We start from the raw sequence: 16,202 nt of genomic DNA, 5'->3' as shown, positions 1-16,202 counted from the left end.
CCGTCTACGTCTCGCCGTACTAAGGTCTGCACCTCGGGTCCAAGACAGGGCGACAGTCAGGGCAGCGGTCCTCTGTAGCCATCTGGGAACGGGAACCCTCGTGGAAGAGATCGTCGGGCCACTTTTACGACATGCAGGGATCGATGAAGCGGGGTACCTCCCTCTGGAATCTTCACACGAAACTTCTCGAACTTTTCAGGCTTTGGACCGGTACCGGATGACGTCGCCCCACAATGGGCGCCAATTTGAGGTTCTGAATTTTTAAGAGTCCAGAGGTGTCAGGGAAACAACACCCGAAGACCCCTGAGTTCCTTCCTGTCTCGGTGCACAAATAAACAGAGACGCGGGTTTCTCGATGGTGGCGTCAGAGACCAAGATTTATTCACTGCAGGGACACAGAAGTCATAGGAACCACACAGAGGCAGAATCTACGAGACTGTTCAAATTGCATTAAGTGGGTTGTTCCTTAAATACACGAAAAATGTCTTTAGGCAACATTACACGAATATTTCTCATGCCCAACCCGGTATCCCAAACAAACAGTAAATAGACATCAAACAATAATTAGTCGTAGGTTTTCGGTATTCGATCAGGTCCCCTTGTCAGTTTTCCATTCTTTGCCCGATCCTCCCCATCATAAAAATCGTAACCTCCCCATTGTAAAAGCCCAGAAGGAGAGGAGCAGAGCCAGGTGCAAAGGATTGAAAAGTAGGATAAGAGGTGTTTATGGATCATAAACGGGCATGGCTACCGTCTTCGGCCTTTCAGGCAGGACAACGGACACGAAAACCAGTATAGCAGGACTGGCCTCAGGCAAGGGAGGCAGCTTGATTCTGCCTAGTCATGCAGCGTCAGCCTTTCTCGGGGCTCGAGCTTACGTGTCCTTAACAAGGTGACTCTGCCGGGGTCATCGCCCGTTCATTGACTATGTGAGGGCAAGAAACAAAATGGATGCCGTAACTAAAATGGATGTCATGACTTTACAACAGAATGCCCTATTTCTCAGTGAATTCATGCTAGTTGCGTAGCGAAAACACTGTCATGCATATAATGGATCATTTGCGGTTCATTGGTACCGAAATCGTGTCAGTACTACAATACCGAATTCACGGGTTCGGATCGCTACAGAACCTCAGGCTTACATTGCTTTATTTCGTTATAACATGTATCCTTGTTTATCTGCTTTATTTGAGCACGCAATGTTTACGTTTCAAATGATGCATTTTCTTTACATTTTGTGATTTGACCATTTCAAGATGGCCGCAACCAGTTTATGCATGTAGTCCCTTCTTGATTGTGATGACCTCGAACTTTCAATGCTTTATTAATGACTGCTTGGAACGCACACTTTCACACGTGATCAAGGCTTGTCGCCGAAACGCGTAGTGTGAATTAAACACTTGGATTACTTACCTCGCTGTTTATCTGCTTCTTACTGAGAGCGCACCACTCAACTTGCTTTTCGTGTGGATATATATATATATATATATTCACTTAAAAAACCATAGGTTTCACACATGTTATAGTTAGCTGGACATTTCACTCGTAAAAAACCAATGAAATTCCCCCGTTATAGTTAGTGCAGGCAACTATAACTCACGCGACCGCAATCCTCTGCTGATGACGTCAGATATTACATCACTGTATTTAGACACTTATTTACCCATGTCTTCCTCCATTAATCTTTAGCTATACATATATTACAAATATTTATTTTTCAGAAAGACACATATGTCATCAGTGATGTAATATCTGACGTCATCAGCAGAGGATTGCGGTCGCGTGAGTTATAGTTGCCTGCACTAACTATAACGGGGGAATTTCATTGGTTTTTTACGAGTGAAATGTCCAGCTAACTATAACATGTGTGAAACCTATGGTTTTTTTAAGTGAATTTGCAAGGTTTTCTAAATGCTAATTCGTAACTATAACGTGTGTGAAACCTATGGTTTTTTCAGTGAATTTCAATGGTTTTTTAAATGCTAATTTATGTATGTATTTTTTATTTTTTTTATGGGATTTTTAGCGTGCGCGCACGGTGCGCGAACCTCGCTTAATTTTCCGTTAAAAATTTTAAAAAATTTTTACGTGTGTTTTTTCAGCGTGCGCGCACTCCGCGATTTTTCGAAAAAAAAATAAAATCTTTTTTTTGCCCTTGGGGGTCCTTCTGGGACCCCCTGACAAAGGCTAGCGGGTCAGGAACTGTCCACCCTGCCCCCTTTTCACGTTCTCCACCTTTGTTTTTCACCCCCTCAGACTGCGAGAGACAAAATGGCGGCCGACACTTCCTGGTTTCGACCGATTTGAATGTTTACCGACATCTAACAACCAATCAGAATTGCGCTCGCGCACGGCAGGGTGCGCGCACAGTGCGCGCACGGTGGGCGCGTATAGATATTTATATGCTTTTAAATGCTATTTTCTCAGAAAATACTGAACAGATTTACACGAGACCTTCAAAAGGCACTTCCTTGACCTTATGGCTACCTCTCTGCCAAATTTCACGTAATTCTGTTCAGCCGTTCGGGCTGTACCTTCGACTAAAGGTCCTAAGGAAAAATGCATGGGGAAAATGCGTTTTGGGACCCCCCCTTTTTCTCGGCCCCTGCTTGACGAATCACCCCGAGACTTTCAGGGTAGGAGCTGAACGGAGCGCCCCATTTGTTTTGAAAATTGCGCGTGAATTCGTCAACCGGCGCCAAAGTTATTCAAAATAGAATTTTGAGATTTCCTATGGAAACTAGGTTGTAACTATAACTATCTACTGGCGACCGCCAGTAGATAATATATGTATATATATGTATATATATACAAACAATGTGGTTTGAAAGCCAGAGCGCTCAGTAGCGGATGCAGGCGTGAGGCCAAACCAATGGCCTAGATCAATTCTTCAACAAGATTATGCCGCACACAGAAATCCTTTTTGCAGATCTTTATTTAACCAGAGCAGGTCTGTCACACCATATATGACATGAAGGCAAAGATCAATGTTATAAGTGAATACGCAAAACAAGGTTACCCCAGTCAGTTGATCAATTTAGTATACTTAAGTGAAAATCCTTAGCTGTTGAAATGGTTACACGCTATTAATTTGTTCAATGTAACGCATGTTAATGAAGTTAAATCAAACTTTGAATATAAATATTGTATAAGAGCATGTAAATGAATATACATGATGAATTCAGGGTGGAGACTAAATCACGCTGCTCGAAAAGTAAAACGACCAGTTTCCCAGCAACGAGGAGATTCAAACATGTGCCTTTTATTTGTGAATTTTTACCCAAAATCGATTGTTTTATTTCTATACAGTTTAATAGAGTTTTGGAATGCATCCTTTCCATCTAGTGCATGAACTGCATCTGGCTGACTCTCTGTACACCATGTGAAAAGTGGCATAACTCATAATGATGCTTTGCCAGTATTACGCTTGGAAAGCTGGACTAGTCACGTGTTTCCAGGCACACTACTGGCAATCAAACAGCTAAAAGGTTTTAGGACAAATGCTTGCAAACAGTGTTACCAGTGGCAATCGCTCGAGTTGACATTTTGATCCATCACTTTTCACCCACCATGCCGCACTAGACATAGAGCCTGGTTTAGAGTTTAGCAGATGGAGTAAAGACCGATGGGATGTTGGAGGACTTTCCGTCAGCCACCTTGTCTTTACTACGGCTGCCAAATTTAGAGATGTCTGCCGGCCCTGCGGACATCTTAATGCATTGGCGGGTTCCGCCGTCATGGTGGTTCTTGTCAATGTAGGAAAACTTTTGCAAACACATGATGGCCTTTCATCAAAGTTTTTAAAAGTTTTTTATTTTTTAAAACATGCAGGAGTTTGTTTTGAAAAATCAAAAAAACTAGTGACCACCACACCATGAGAGTTTTCTCCCATGGTGCAGGGGTTAGTTTTTTTATTTTTTTTATTTTCCCTCACTAGCAGAATTCGACTGGCGGTGACCGACAATAAAGGAAAAGTCATTAGTCCACTCTAAGACGGGCAGATGGTCAGGTGGTTTACCTCTGACAGCCCCCACTCCGTTGGCCTATTGGAGGAAGTTTTACAGTGACAGGGTACATTTTACTCCATCAGCTTAAAGCTTGCAGTCCACCCCATTCAAAATCCAGTGATCAGACCTTGAGTTTGGCAATCTTCTGCAAATTGATGGACACACAAAGATCTCTTCAGGAGGTGCCCTACCCCTGTAAGATATTTTAAAGGGCAGCCTCTTTGTGACCTGTTAAGTAAGCTAGGGCAGATTTACTGTCATGTTTGTCCTTGGTGTCAGTTTTGTTGGGGAAGAGCCATTAAAAAATGTATTTATTTATTTGTTTGAAATGTTTTATGAAATGCGAACATGACCCGTCAGGGTATCAGAGCGCTGTATACAAAGCATGCAAGATGAACAGGAAGCGGTAGTAACTTAAACATGTAGGTAGTCAGGTGAGTAGTAACCTGAGAAGGAACAATCCAGGAAATAGAAGGTATAAACAGTACAAATGCATCATTGAACATTAAAAAGAAAGCTGTAGAACAGAAGTACAAGTTAGTTCGTGGCTTCAGGTCTATCGTTGCAAGCAGCTACTCAGGAGCAACCCAGCGACTTCTTTTTTGAAGGTGGCAATGGAGGGGTTAGATCTGATTTTGGGAGGAAGAGCGTTCCAAATTCTCGGAGCAAGACCAGAGAAGGCTCAGTTATAAATTCTCTTCTTATTGAATTTTTGTGGTTTCAGCAGTAGATTATTAGAGCTTCTTAGGGTTTGATTCAAGCCGGATAGTTCACGTTTTTTTGCCAGGTAAACTTGAGTGTTATAGTGAAGCGCTTTGTGTGTCAAGCAGGCTATGAATGCATACATTGACTGTCAGACTCTGGGGTCATGAGGGGCGAAGTCATGAAAAGCACTCCTTTTCTACTGCCTTTGCCACACTTTGGCCCCTAATACAATGGCTCCCCGAGTATAAAGGTTCCAATTCCAACACTGTGCGACTTGCTTGCGTAATAATCGCTGTTGCAGTTTTTTTCGCATAGTTATGGATTTCCTGCATTTGCCACGTAATCCATCATCTGCTGCATAATCTGTAGAATTTAACACACAAAAAAGTTTCTCACTGAAATGGATTAAAAAGTTCCTAAAATCGTGGCGATGTATTAGCTCACAGTGGAAGGACCTTCACAAAGGTTAACTGGTCAGCTTTCAGTTGCTTATTTCTGTATTTGGTAGTTAAACTGGGAAAAATGAGGTGAGGTCATTGCCCTGGATTACTTCTTCCACTATTCCTTTTACAATCCAAATAACAGACTAACATGTCCACTGCTCAAATCAAATTAATTTCATATTTCCCTACAATAATTCACCACTAATCCTTTTTGGATTTTGGATTCCAGAGTAGCCTGCTACTCGCCGAAAAGTGCTACAACAGTTTATCAGGGGAGCAAGCGCTATATAAATGCAAACCCTTCCTCTTCCATCCCTCCACTATCCCTTTCAATCCAAATAACGGAAGAACATGCCCACCACTAAAATTAATTTCATATTTCCCTATACTAATTCACCACTAATCCTTTTCTGGTGCCAGGGGTAGCAAGCGCTATATAAATGCAAACCTTTTACTTTTCTAGCCCCCATAATCCTTCTCAATCCAAATAACAGATTAACATATCCACCGCTCAAATTAATTTCATATTTCACTATACTAATTCACCACTAATCCTTTGTGGGTTCAGGAGTAGCGTGCTACTCGGTGAAAATGCGCTTCGACGCCTCGTGAGGGGTAATAAGTGCTATATGATTCCAATTCCAATACAATACAATAAAATGTGTAAAAATGACAAAATAATGAAGTAATACCAAGAAGAAATGTGCACATTATGCTTTTTCATCACATAATTTGGTCATCCTGCGGCATAATTTGGTGCTCCCATACCGCATAATTCCAGTGGTCCTGGGTATAAATCAAAGGTTAAACCAAATTGCATTAACTATAGAGAGGAAAACACACGGAAAAACACAGTACGCTATACGGACGCAAACGCTAAACAGACATAGAGAAATGTTCCTGAACAGTTTACGGGGCATATTAGCAACAAAATGCAATAATTATCGCAATCCTCGTTTAGTGAGGTTTTTATTATCGCTGGATTACATCGCCCTGTTAGTGGCGTATTATCAACACCGCCAGTAGGCGATGTAAAATCCAGCGATAGGGGTCATAACCTGCGATAGCTGGAGAAATCCTGCGATTAAAAAATTGCGATATGAAAAAGCTTGCTAATACGCAAGTGTAGACTTAACCCATCAATCCACCTCCCATTAGAAACATGGTTAAGTCAGGTTTTCAACAGGAGTTACATTTCTGCGATAACCGCGGTTAGCGCAAGTTTTATTATCGCTTCGCGGGTCAGGGGCCGCATTGATAATAGGGCGATGTTGAGTTTGCGACTATTTTAATGGAGTTTAAGTAAGGAACGCCTACCTTGTATGTCATTAGCGATAAATATCGCTGACATGCAAGGCGATGGAAAAAGTGCCTGAAAGCTTGCGCTAACGCATATTAACGTAGGCTTGCTAATAGGGCGATAAAAATATGGCTGCTTTTTCGGCGAAAAGTGCAGCAAAAGCGGCGATATTGCCCTTGATAATATGCCCCTACGGGTCATAATATCTAGGGCTGGCGATAATTATCGCTGAGCGCGTTTAGCGCGCTTTTCCTTATCACTGGCTATCGGTGGAATATCTCGCCAAGCTAGCGCTGTATTACCAACGCTCAGCGCTATGGCAATGATTATTTCAGCAATAGCAGGGCAAATGGCCAAACATCGCCTAATAAACAGCGATGTCCCTGCCAAAACAGCTATAATCTTGGTGATAAGGCCCTGTGGCCTTAACCCCATAATCCACCTCCCATGTTAGGTATGCCTAACACAGGAATTTAGCAGACGTTTAGGGCATATTATCAAGAAACAGAGTTAAAATTATCGCCGCTTTAGCGGCAGAAAACTGCAGCTAAAGCGGCGATAATGGGCTTGATAATATGCCCTGGAGAATTCCAATTGAAGCCCATGTTTTGGTGACAATATGGGCTTCTATTGGAATTCTCAAGTGCATATTATCAAGCCCATTATCGACGCTTTAGCGGCAGTTTTCTGCCGCTAAACCAGCGATAATTATAACTCCATGCTTGATAATATGCCCCTAAATTCAACCGTTAAGCCAGAGGTAGCGCGATTATTATCATCGCTACCCCTCCTTGCTATTATCGCGAAGCTGCCTTCGTGATATTTTCCCATGTTGTTTCTGTCGGCCACGCCTACTTTGCATCTCATTATCGATGCACAGCGAGTGAGGGAGATAAATCAAGGATACCCGAGTTAGCTGCCCTTGGTGATACTGCGATCGAATTATCGCCGCTTTTCGGCAGAAAACCGCCGCTAAAGCAGCGATAATTCTCTTGATAATATGCCCATACGTTTTTAAGAAAATGAAAACACCGATTCGTTTTTTGTTTGTTTTGAAATTTGATTTCGTACTGAAAATCCTCTCTTTAACGTGTCTTCTCTTCTCTTGTGCTCAGCTTCCTCCCTACCTGCTGTGTAATAATTCGCGCATATATGGGCGCTGAGCTTTCTACCTCTGATGGTTTATTATTACTCTATAGCGCCGCCTGCTGCTCAGCAATGTGAAATTCAGGGATGTAATTCCAACAAAAGGCATTGGGTAAAATGCATATTACTCTGCCCCGCTTTCTTCGCTTGCTAGATGTGTCACTTGTTAAAATAAAATGCAAATTAACTTAAAACTTTGGCAACGTGTACAACAGTCACGGCGTGCTGAAATGGATTATACACATGGCGGGCCAGCGTGCTCCATGTGGGGATATAGCTCAGTGGTGGAGCATTTGACTGCAGATCAAGAGGTCCCTGGTTCAAATCCGGGTGTCCCCTTCCATCTTTTTAGTAACGTATTCATTAATTTTAGATTATTTTATTTCAAAACATGAGTTTAAAAGGATAATCATTACTGTGAAACTGGTTGCGTTAAAGTAAAACATTATTTTTTCCCACCAACGAGGAGATTCGAACATTTCCATCTAATTAGCGAATTTTTATTACAATTGTTTGTTTAATTTCTGTACAGTTTAATCAGGGTGTTACGAAATATTAACGGGAATACAGGCGTGCTTCTGCCGCTGTCTTAAGGTTTTGAAACGTGTCGTTGCATTCGACGAATTTCGCGGATCCGATTACACTCCGAGTCCTCCATACTCCAGGTTCACTCTTCTGGAATGAGACCTCCTCGTCAGGGCATCAGAAGCGACATTTCAAGGCTGGCGGCGCAGTTACTGCAGCTCACAGAAGCGGCCGAGACAGAGAAATCAGCATTCCGGCTCGGCTCTAAGCCAGGGCCAAAAGCCGAGTCGAGACAGCAAAAAAGCCATGCATGGTGCACTTTGGGTTGCAAGCTGCTTTGGGGGCACTGTGTCCTCGTCATCAGGGGCCGGGTGGGATTTGTTTCAGATTCTAAAGGACTGGAACTATTGCAAGAGCACGTCTCTGCATTCCAGCCGGCCTTCTTCCATTGCTGGCTATGGTCAGGTGGGGTCGGTGAAGGTCTGCTGTCCTCATGGTTGCGGCAGGTCCTGCTAGGAGATTCGCGGTCGGTGAAGGTCTGCTGTCCTCATGGTTGCGGCAGGTCCTGCTAGGAGATTCATTGAGGGGTCGGTGAAGGTCTGCTGTCCTCATGGTTGCGGCAGGTCCTGCTAGGAGATTCATGGAGGGGTCGGTGAAGGTCTGCTGTCCTCATGGTTGCGGCAGGTCCTGCTAGGAGATTCATGGAGCGGTCGGTGAAAGTCTGCTGTCCTCATGGTTGCGGCAGGTCCTGCTAGGAGATTCATGGAGGGGTTGGTGAAGGTCTGCTGTCCTCATGGTTGCGGCAGGTCCTGCTAGGAGATTCGCGGTCGGTGAAGGTCTGCTGTCCTCATGGTTGCGGCAGGTCCTGCTAGGAGATTCATGGAGGGGTCGGTGAAGGTCTGCTGTCCTCATGGTTGCGGCAGGTCCTGCTAGGAGATTCATGGAGCGGTCGGTGAAAGTCTGCTGTCCTCATGGTTGCGGCAGGTCCTGCTAGGAGATTCATGGAGGGGTTGGTGAAGGTCTGCTGACTGGCCTCGTGATTGCGGTAGGTCCTGCTAGGAGATTCATGGAGGGGTCGGTGAATGTCTGCTGTCCTCATGGTTGCGGCAGGTCCTGCTAGGAGATTCATGGAGGGGTCTGTGAAGGTCTGCTGTCCTCATGGCTGCAGCAGGTCCTGCTAGGAGATTCATGGAGGGGTCGGTGAAGGTCTGCTGTCCTCATGGTTGCGGCAGGTCCTGCTAGGAGATTCATGGAGGGGTCGGTGAATGTCTGCTGTCCTCATGGTTGCGGCAGGTCCTGCTAGGAGATTCATGGAGCGGTCGGTGAAAGTCTGCTGTCCTCATGGTTGCGGCAGGTCCTGCTAGGAGATTCATGGAGGGGTTGGTGAAGGTCTGCTGACTGGCCTCGTGATTGCAGTAGGTCCTGCTAGGAGATTCATGGAGGGGTCGGTGAATGTCTGCTGTCCTCATGGTTGCGGCAGGTCCTGCTAGGAGATTCATGGAGGGGTCGGTGAAGGTCTGCTGTCCCCATGGTTGTGGCAGGTCCTTCTAGGAGATTCATAGAGCGGTCGGTGAAGGTCTGCTGTCCTCGTGGTTGCAGCAGGTCCTGCTAGGAGATTCATGGAGGGGTCTGTGAAGGTCTGCTGTCCTCATGGCTGCAGCAGGTCCTGCTAGGAGATTCATGGAGGGGTCGGTGAAGGTCTGCTGTCCTCATGGTTGCAGCAGGTCCTGCTAGGAGATTCATGGAGGGGTCGACGAAGGCCTGCTGACTGGCCTCATGATTGCGGTAGGTCCTGCTAGGAGATTCATGGAGGGGTCGGTGAATGTCTGCTGTCCTCATGGTTGCGGCAGGTCCTGCTAGGAGATTCATGGAGGGGTCGGTGAAGGTCTGCTGTCCCCATGGTTGTGGCAGGTCCTTCTAGGAGATTCATAGAGCGGTCGGTGAAGGTCTGCTGTCCTCGTGGTTGCAGCAGGTCCTGCTAGGAGATTCATGGAGGGGTCTGTGAAGGTCTGCTGTCCCCATGGTTGTGGCAGGTCCTTCTAGGAGATTCATAGAGCGGTCGGTGAAGGTCTGCTGTCCTCATGGTTGCGGCAGGTCCTGCTAGGAGATTCATGGAGGGGTTGGTGAAGGTCTGCTGACTGGCCTCGTGATTGCGGTAGGTCCTGCTAGGAGATTCATGGAGGGGTCGGTGAATGTCTGCTGTCCTCATGGTTGCGGCAGGTCCTGCTAGGAGATTCATGGAGGGGTCGGTGAAGGTCTGCTGTCCCCATGGTTGTGGCAGGTCCTTCTAGGAGATTCATAGAGCGGTCGGTGAAGGTCTGCTGTCCTCGTGGTTGCAGCAGGTCCTGCTAGGAGATTCATGGAGGGGTCTGTGAAGGTCTGCTGTCCTCATGGCTGCAGCAGGTCCTGCTAGGAGATTCATGGAGGGGTCTGTGACGGTCTGCTGTCCTCATGGCTGCAGCAGGTCCTGCTAGGAGATTCATGGAAGGGTCGGTGAATGTCTGCTGTCCTCATGGTTGCAGCAGGTCCTGCTAGGAGATTCATGGAGGGGTCGACGAAGGCCTGCTGACTGGCCTCATGATTGCGGCAGGTCCTGCTAGGAGATTCATGGAGGGGTTGGTGAAGGCCTGCTGACTGGCCTCATGATTGCGGTAGGTCCTGCTAGGAGATTCATGGTGGGGTCGGTGAAGGTCTGCTGTCCTCATAAGGGCGGCAGGTCCTGCTAGGAGATTCATGGAGCGGTCGGTGAAGGTGTGCTGTCCTCATGAGTGGGGTACAAAAGGGGGTGGTGATGGACGGAGCATCAGAACCAATCAAACACTCACAACCAGTCAACAGATCTGGGTTTGATCCATCACCGTTCTTTAGCCCACTCTGCCACCCCAGTTCAGACATGGCCATATGCAAATCAGTCTGACCCTGTGCCTCATGGGAACAGTCCAGCGCCGAACTGCCAAGCCATGTCTTCCCTGGACCGGAAACAAGCTTCCAAGGACCGGTTTCTGGCATTTCAGCCGTCTTCAGCCAGGCTTGCTTGAATCCAGTGGCAAAGTGAGCAAAGGACTCACGTCTGAGCATACCCTGCCAACTTATGGCGAACAAAGCGGTGCAAAAGGGGGTGGTGATGGACACCACCCCCTTTTGTACTGCTTTGGAGATTCATGGAGGGGTCGGTGAAGGTCTGCTGTCCTCATGAGTGCGGCAGGTCCTGCTAGGAGATTCATGGAGGGTGCCACTTCAGCAGACCGTGCTATCTAGCATCCTTTGCTTAACACACCTTATTGTCTTCCCCACCAGGCCACTGTAAGGTGTGGGGGGGGGGGGCAGCATCATTATCAGGGAGGCTCTGAGGGGGGAGCTTTAAGCAGCGTCGCTGGCCAATATTGTTCTGTCCACTGCAGACTTTATATTGTCCTCCCGTGGGGCCGGCTCAGGCGCCCTGAAGCAATGTCCCACTCCCCTGCTGTGGGCCATCATCACATCTGCTTCCCTGGACCAGCAGCATCTCGGTGCTTTTATTCACCCTCCCCTCCCCTGTCAGGCCATCACCCTGAGGCTACAGTTGGCTGGGCTGGGGAGAGTAAGTGAATGGACTTGCTGAGGGCCTGTCGTTGGCATCTCGGCTACAGTGTCTTGCAGGCCTTGGTGGTGGTGGTGGGGGGAGCAGGGGCGGTGCGTCCATTAGGGCGCTTGGGCGTTGCCCCCCCACTGTGCGTTGGCGTCAGTCACTCGTCTCACACAATGCAATCACATTCTATCCCAGCAGGACGCTGGAGCTAGAGGCAGTCGGCTCAGAAGGGGGCGGGGCAGCACTACAGAGTTCAGCTGCTGCAAGTGTCAGTCAGTCTGAATGATTGATGATGTCATCCACATGTATCAGGAGGTCGGCGGCGCAGCGCAGCGCACAACACCAAGAGTGCGAATGCTATGTTTAGGGCTTAAAAAATGTGCGACCAGCTTAAACATACACAATAGGCGGTTCTCATGTGATGAGCTAAGGTTTGTTCCATGCTGCTCTTCTAATGAGCAGCCTAGTGCGCATGTCCGGGCTGGTCACAAAATTTTTTAAGCCCTAAACAGAACATGCGCACAACTGCTCAAGCGAATCCTGTCGCTGCTGCTGGATCAGCATCTGGATTGGCTGAGACCGACGCAGGCGGTACTTGCCAAGGCGCCAACGCGGGAGTCGGACCCCGGCCCAGGAGTCAGAGGACTCAGGACTCGCAGTGGCGGCGCGGACCCGGTTAGTCAAGTGTTTAGTTTGCTTAATAAATAAAATAATGCTGCATGCTGCTTTATTCTAATTTCCCCCGGGCCCCACGCGCGACCCCCAACACCCCAACCACTTCTGTGAGTATTGTAGTGCGAGCCGCGACTGATAGCACAGAAGGCCAGAAGGGTTGCACGTGGCCATGGCGAAAGCCTGTCATGCCGGAAACGCTGCTGTGTGGAGGTAAGTCTGTTTACACAGTCCTTTTCTTGCCACGGAGCTAGTCCAATGTGTCATGGACTGTGTGTGTGCTCCTGGGTGGGCGTAGTCAGCAGGAGCTCTGAGATTTAATCTCCTGGCTCTGCTGCGACGTCACATCACCACAAGGAATCTTTACCATCTCCGTAAAACCGAAGGTGCTTCGTAAACAGCTGTTTTTGACTTTCTGCCGACTCGATTTTTTCATACAAGCCACAAATGTTGGGGCATATCAACAACAACCGGCGATAATTATCGCTCAGCGCTCTTAGCGTGAGGATAATTATCGCCGGCTAGCGTGAATTTTTATCGCTGAGATAGCGTGCTATTAGCAACGCTTATCTCAATAGCGATAAAAATCTACACGCTAACAGGCTAACGTGTGATTATCGCTGGAAACCCAGCGATAATCACACGTTACCTTGTTGATAGGGACAGGCAAACTTAGCCATGATATCCTCCTTCCATAGGATATCATGGCTAAGTCTGAAAATTAGCAGACGTAAAAAAGCAGCGTTAACCGCGGTTAGCGCTGCTTTTTTTGTCTCTAACAGGGTTAGCGACATTCTTGATAATAGGAGAAATGTCGCTTAGCGACATTTCTCCTATTATTTTACTCTGGAACGCCCCCTTTGCATCTCATTAGAGATGCAAGGGGAAGCGTAGAGTAAAAGGGTGCTAACATGCAAATTTGCGTGTTAGCACCCTGTTGTTGATAGGGCGCTAGTTTTATCCCTGTTTTTTTGGCTTTTAAAGCCAAAAAAGCAGAGATAAAGCCCTTGTTGATATGCCCCGTTGTTCTTCCGTGACAAGCGAAACGTCGCTTGGCGTGGGAACACTTTACAGAGGGACACGTTTACAGATATGCTGGAACAGTGAGATCTCCTCCTCCCAGCTGTGTCGTAATTTTTAAGTTGGTAGTAATCCTTTACTTTTTGTTTTGTGAGCTCTGATAATAAGTTGAAATTATTCCTGTTTTGCTAGAAAAACTAAGTGAAGGTCGATAGTCATGTTATACGTATTTTATTTACCGTGAAGACAGTCCTTAGCCCAAGGCCCAAGCTTCCTGTATTTTTCCGGTGCTGATGTGTTTGTGTAGTAACAGGCATACCTCTTTAAGATGGGATGGAATTAGAGTAGGGCTATGTCATAAGAATGTCTTGAGAAACGGTGATACGAGAATGTTATGATTCATTCTCCAGCTGTTCCTTTACTGAGCTGCATGATTACTACAGTTTGTCAACAGTTCTGTGTTTGGTGAAAATCCCCCCATCTCATCTTGTTTTTGTAGTGTGGTCGGACGTTATTGTTACACACGCATGCAAACATAACCACCTGTCGGTTCTGCTCGCTTGCAGACATGAGATACATCACCAGTGCCCACATTTTTGTCTCCCTCCTCCGGCCCGAAGCCATGTCCACAGTAACGCACATGCTGCCAGTTACCCCCCCCCCCCACCCCCAATCTTTCCATAGGACTCCAGGGTGCAGACACTCCCATTGTGTCTTTTGCCATTGTGCATTCTCAGGTTCTCCCCTTTAGTTTGACACTTGTCGAGGAATGGATGGTATTTCCCTCTGTCTCACAGGATGTAGCAACCTTTATATCTGTTCTTGTGGACTGCTATTCAATTCTAACAATTGTGTTGCATGCTGCAGTTTGACCAACAAGTATCGCAGTGGCAAAATACATCTCAACCACTTTTTTATAAAGAATTTTTGTCATACTGGCAGTTCGGGCTGGACGGTTCCTATGGGGAGCAGCGTAAAGACTTATTTGCATATGGCTGGGTCTAACCTGGAATGGCCTGTGGCATGCAAAAAAAATTAATTTAACAGAAATGTGTGACTAGGGGTGAATGTTTGATTTGTTCAGTGTAGGAGAGTAGGGTCTGCAATCCTATGATCACCCAGATTTTTTGCTTTTGCTTCATTGGTTTACGACTTTCTCCGGCTGCGGGCCTGCCAATCAGACCCACAGCCTAGCTGTTCTCTCTCGAAATTAACACACATGTACGTTAGGTGCATCCACTAATTGGAACTGGGCCACCTTGTCAGTCCCTGTCTCAGCATACCACAGGTATCCAGGGCATCGGTGTACCCAGGGCCTACCAGGGGCTGAAGCATGTATTATGCCACCCCTGGAATGGCCGCCCAAATCTGACACAACTGGCTGCACGACAGCTGGGGCCACGTGGTGTAATCACCCGTTGCTGTAGGTGTAGTATTCCTACACCTAACCCTAAAATGGACACATGGATTCCTATCAGTCACTCCTATAGCAGGCCTTATCAATCCTGAAGGCAGAGTGCAGGGAATCATGTGGGACGGTGCTCTGGCGCGAGCTGAGCCCGTCGACGGCTTGCGGAACCAAGTCCTAATAGCCGTTCCATGGTGACGCGGGCCAACTACTTTTAATGCATTATAATCCTTGCGGTTATTTGCTAACTTTGGCATCGCATCACCTATACATGTCGAGTAAGGTGTCATACGAATGGGAATACGAACCCCTCGCCAGTCCTGGTGACGGGGTTAGCATTCCCCCCTTTTAGAGGGACACGACATGGAAGTAACCTTGAACCCCGGTTAAAGTTGACTCAAGCCTCAGCATCACAAAATGGATGCTGCCACCAGACACAAGTCTGACCTCCTGCTGCTGGGGGACCTTCCAGCAAGGGGAGCTTGGACAAAGGGTTTCCTGTCGAGGGCGGTGTTAGCACCGTCCCAGACAGGGTTTGTGTATCCCAGGTAGGCAGGGCTGAAAGGAAGGTGACTGCAAGTGGCACCCCGGTGCTCACTGTGCATAGCCCGGCTCAAACCAGTTCCGGGGGCACACCAGCCCCTGAGCTGGCGCGAAGCCGGACAAAGGATGGGGGTGTAACCACCCCCCTCCTGGCTCCACCCATAGGTAGAACCTAGTCACGGGCCAGCCCCTTTCTCTTAGAATAAAGGTAGGAGCGAGTCCCCTTCCCAAATTGGATAATCAGATAATCGGATAACTCCGAATCACGAACTACTTTCCACGAAAGGAACTCTTGACTATTTCTGAAGACTCTCCCTTGTGGCTAAGGAGTAGCCACCCTGCACCAGCAGGCACCATCTAAGCGCTTGCGGTTTGCTGTGAGTCTCTCCTACGGATCAAGACTGCCCAGCTCGACGAGACCCGAGTTCCCTGCCATCTCTGACCTTTTACCTGCCTCATCAGCCCAGCTGAGAGTCGTAGGTGTGACGAGACCTGCGGGACCGGTTATCTTCAGAACCTGCACGACGCTTATCTAGCACGCCCACCGAGGGACCCTCGAGTGAGTGCACCTAGGGTTGAGAAGCCCTAACCCTGAGCAGCTCCAGCATCGAAGTCTGTCTCCCCAGCATCCCCGAGATCTGCGTGGGGGCCCTTCCGCTCCTTGCTGTTCGCCGCGTTGTTCGACCACTTGCCGACCGGCTTGTGGCCCTCTTCACGACGCACCACGATTGTTTCATCACTAGTCTGGCTGCTCCAGACTGGCTCTTGCTCCCCTTCAACAGAGGAGTACCACGGACCCTCCTGGTCCACTCCCGACGCCATTTTGACTCCCCCGCCTGGGTGGCCACTGCCAAGATCCGCTGCC

The 16,202-nt window shown here is 47.7% G+C and overlaps 1 non-coding gene across 1 annotated transcript; it reads left to right on the top strand.

The window, feature by feature from the left end:
• The first annotated feature begins 7,868 nt into the window (after positions 1-7,868).
• TRNAC-GCA (transfer RNA cysteine (anticodon GCA)) lies at positions 7,869-7,940 on the top strand. The gene has a single exon. It is a non-coding gene; the product is annotated as a tRNA-Cys (tRNA).
• The last annotated feature ends 8,262 nt before the right edge of the window (positions 7,941-16,202 follow it).

This window comes from Triturus cristatus, chromosome 4_1, assembly GCF_964204655.1.
Source record: "Triturus cristatus chromosome 4_1, aTriCri1.1, whole genome shotgun sequence".
NCBI lineage: Eukaryota > Metazoa > Chordata > Amphibia > Caudata > Salamandridae > Triturus > Triturus cristatus.
Note: the sequence above shows the minus strand (reverse complement) of the source record. Positions and strands in the feature narration are given on the sequence as shown.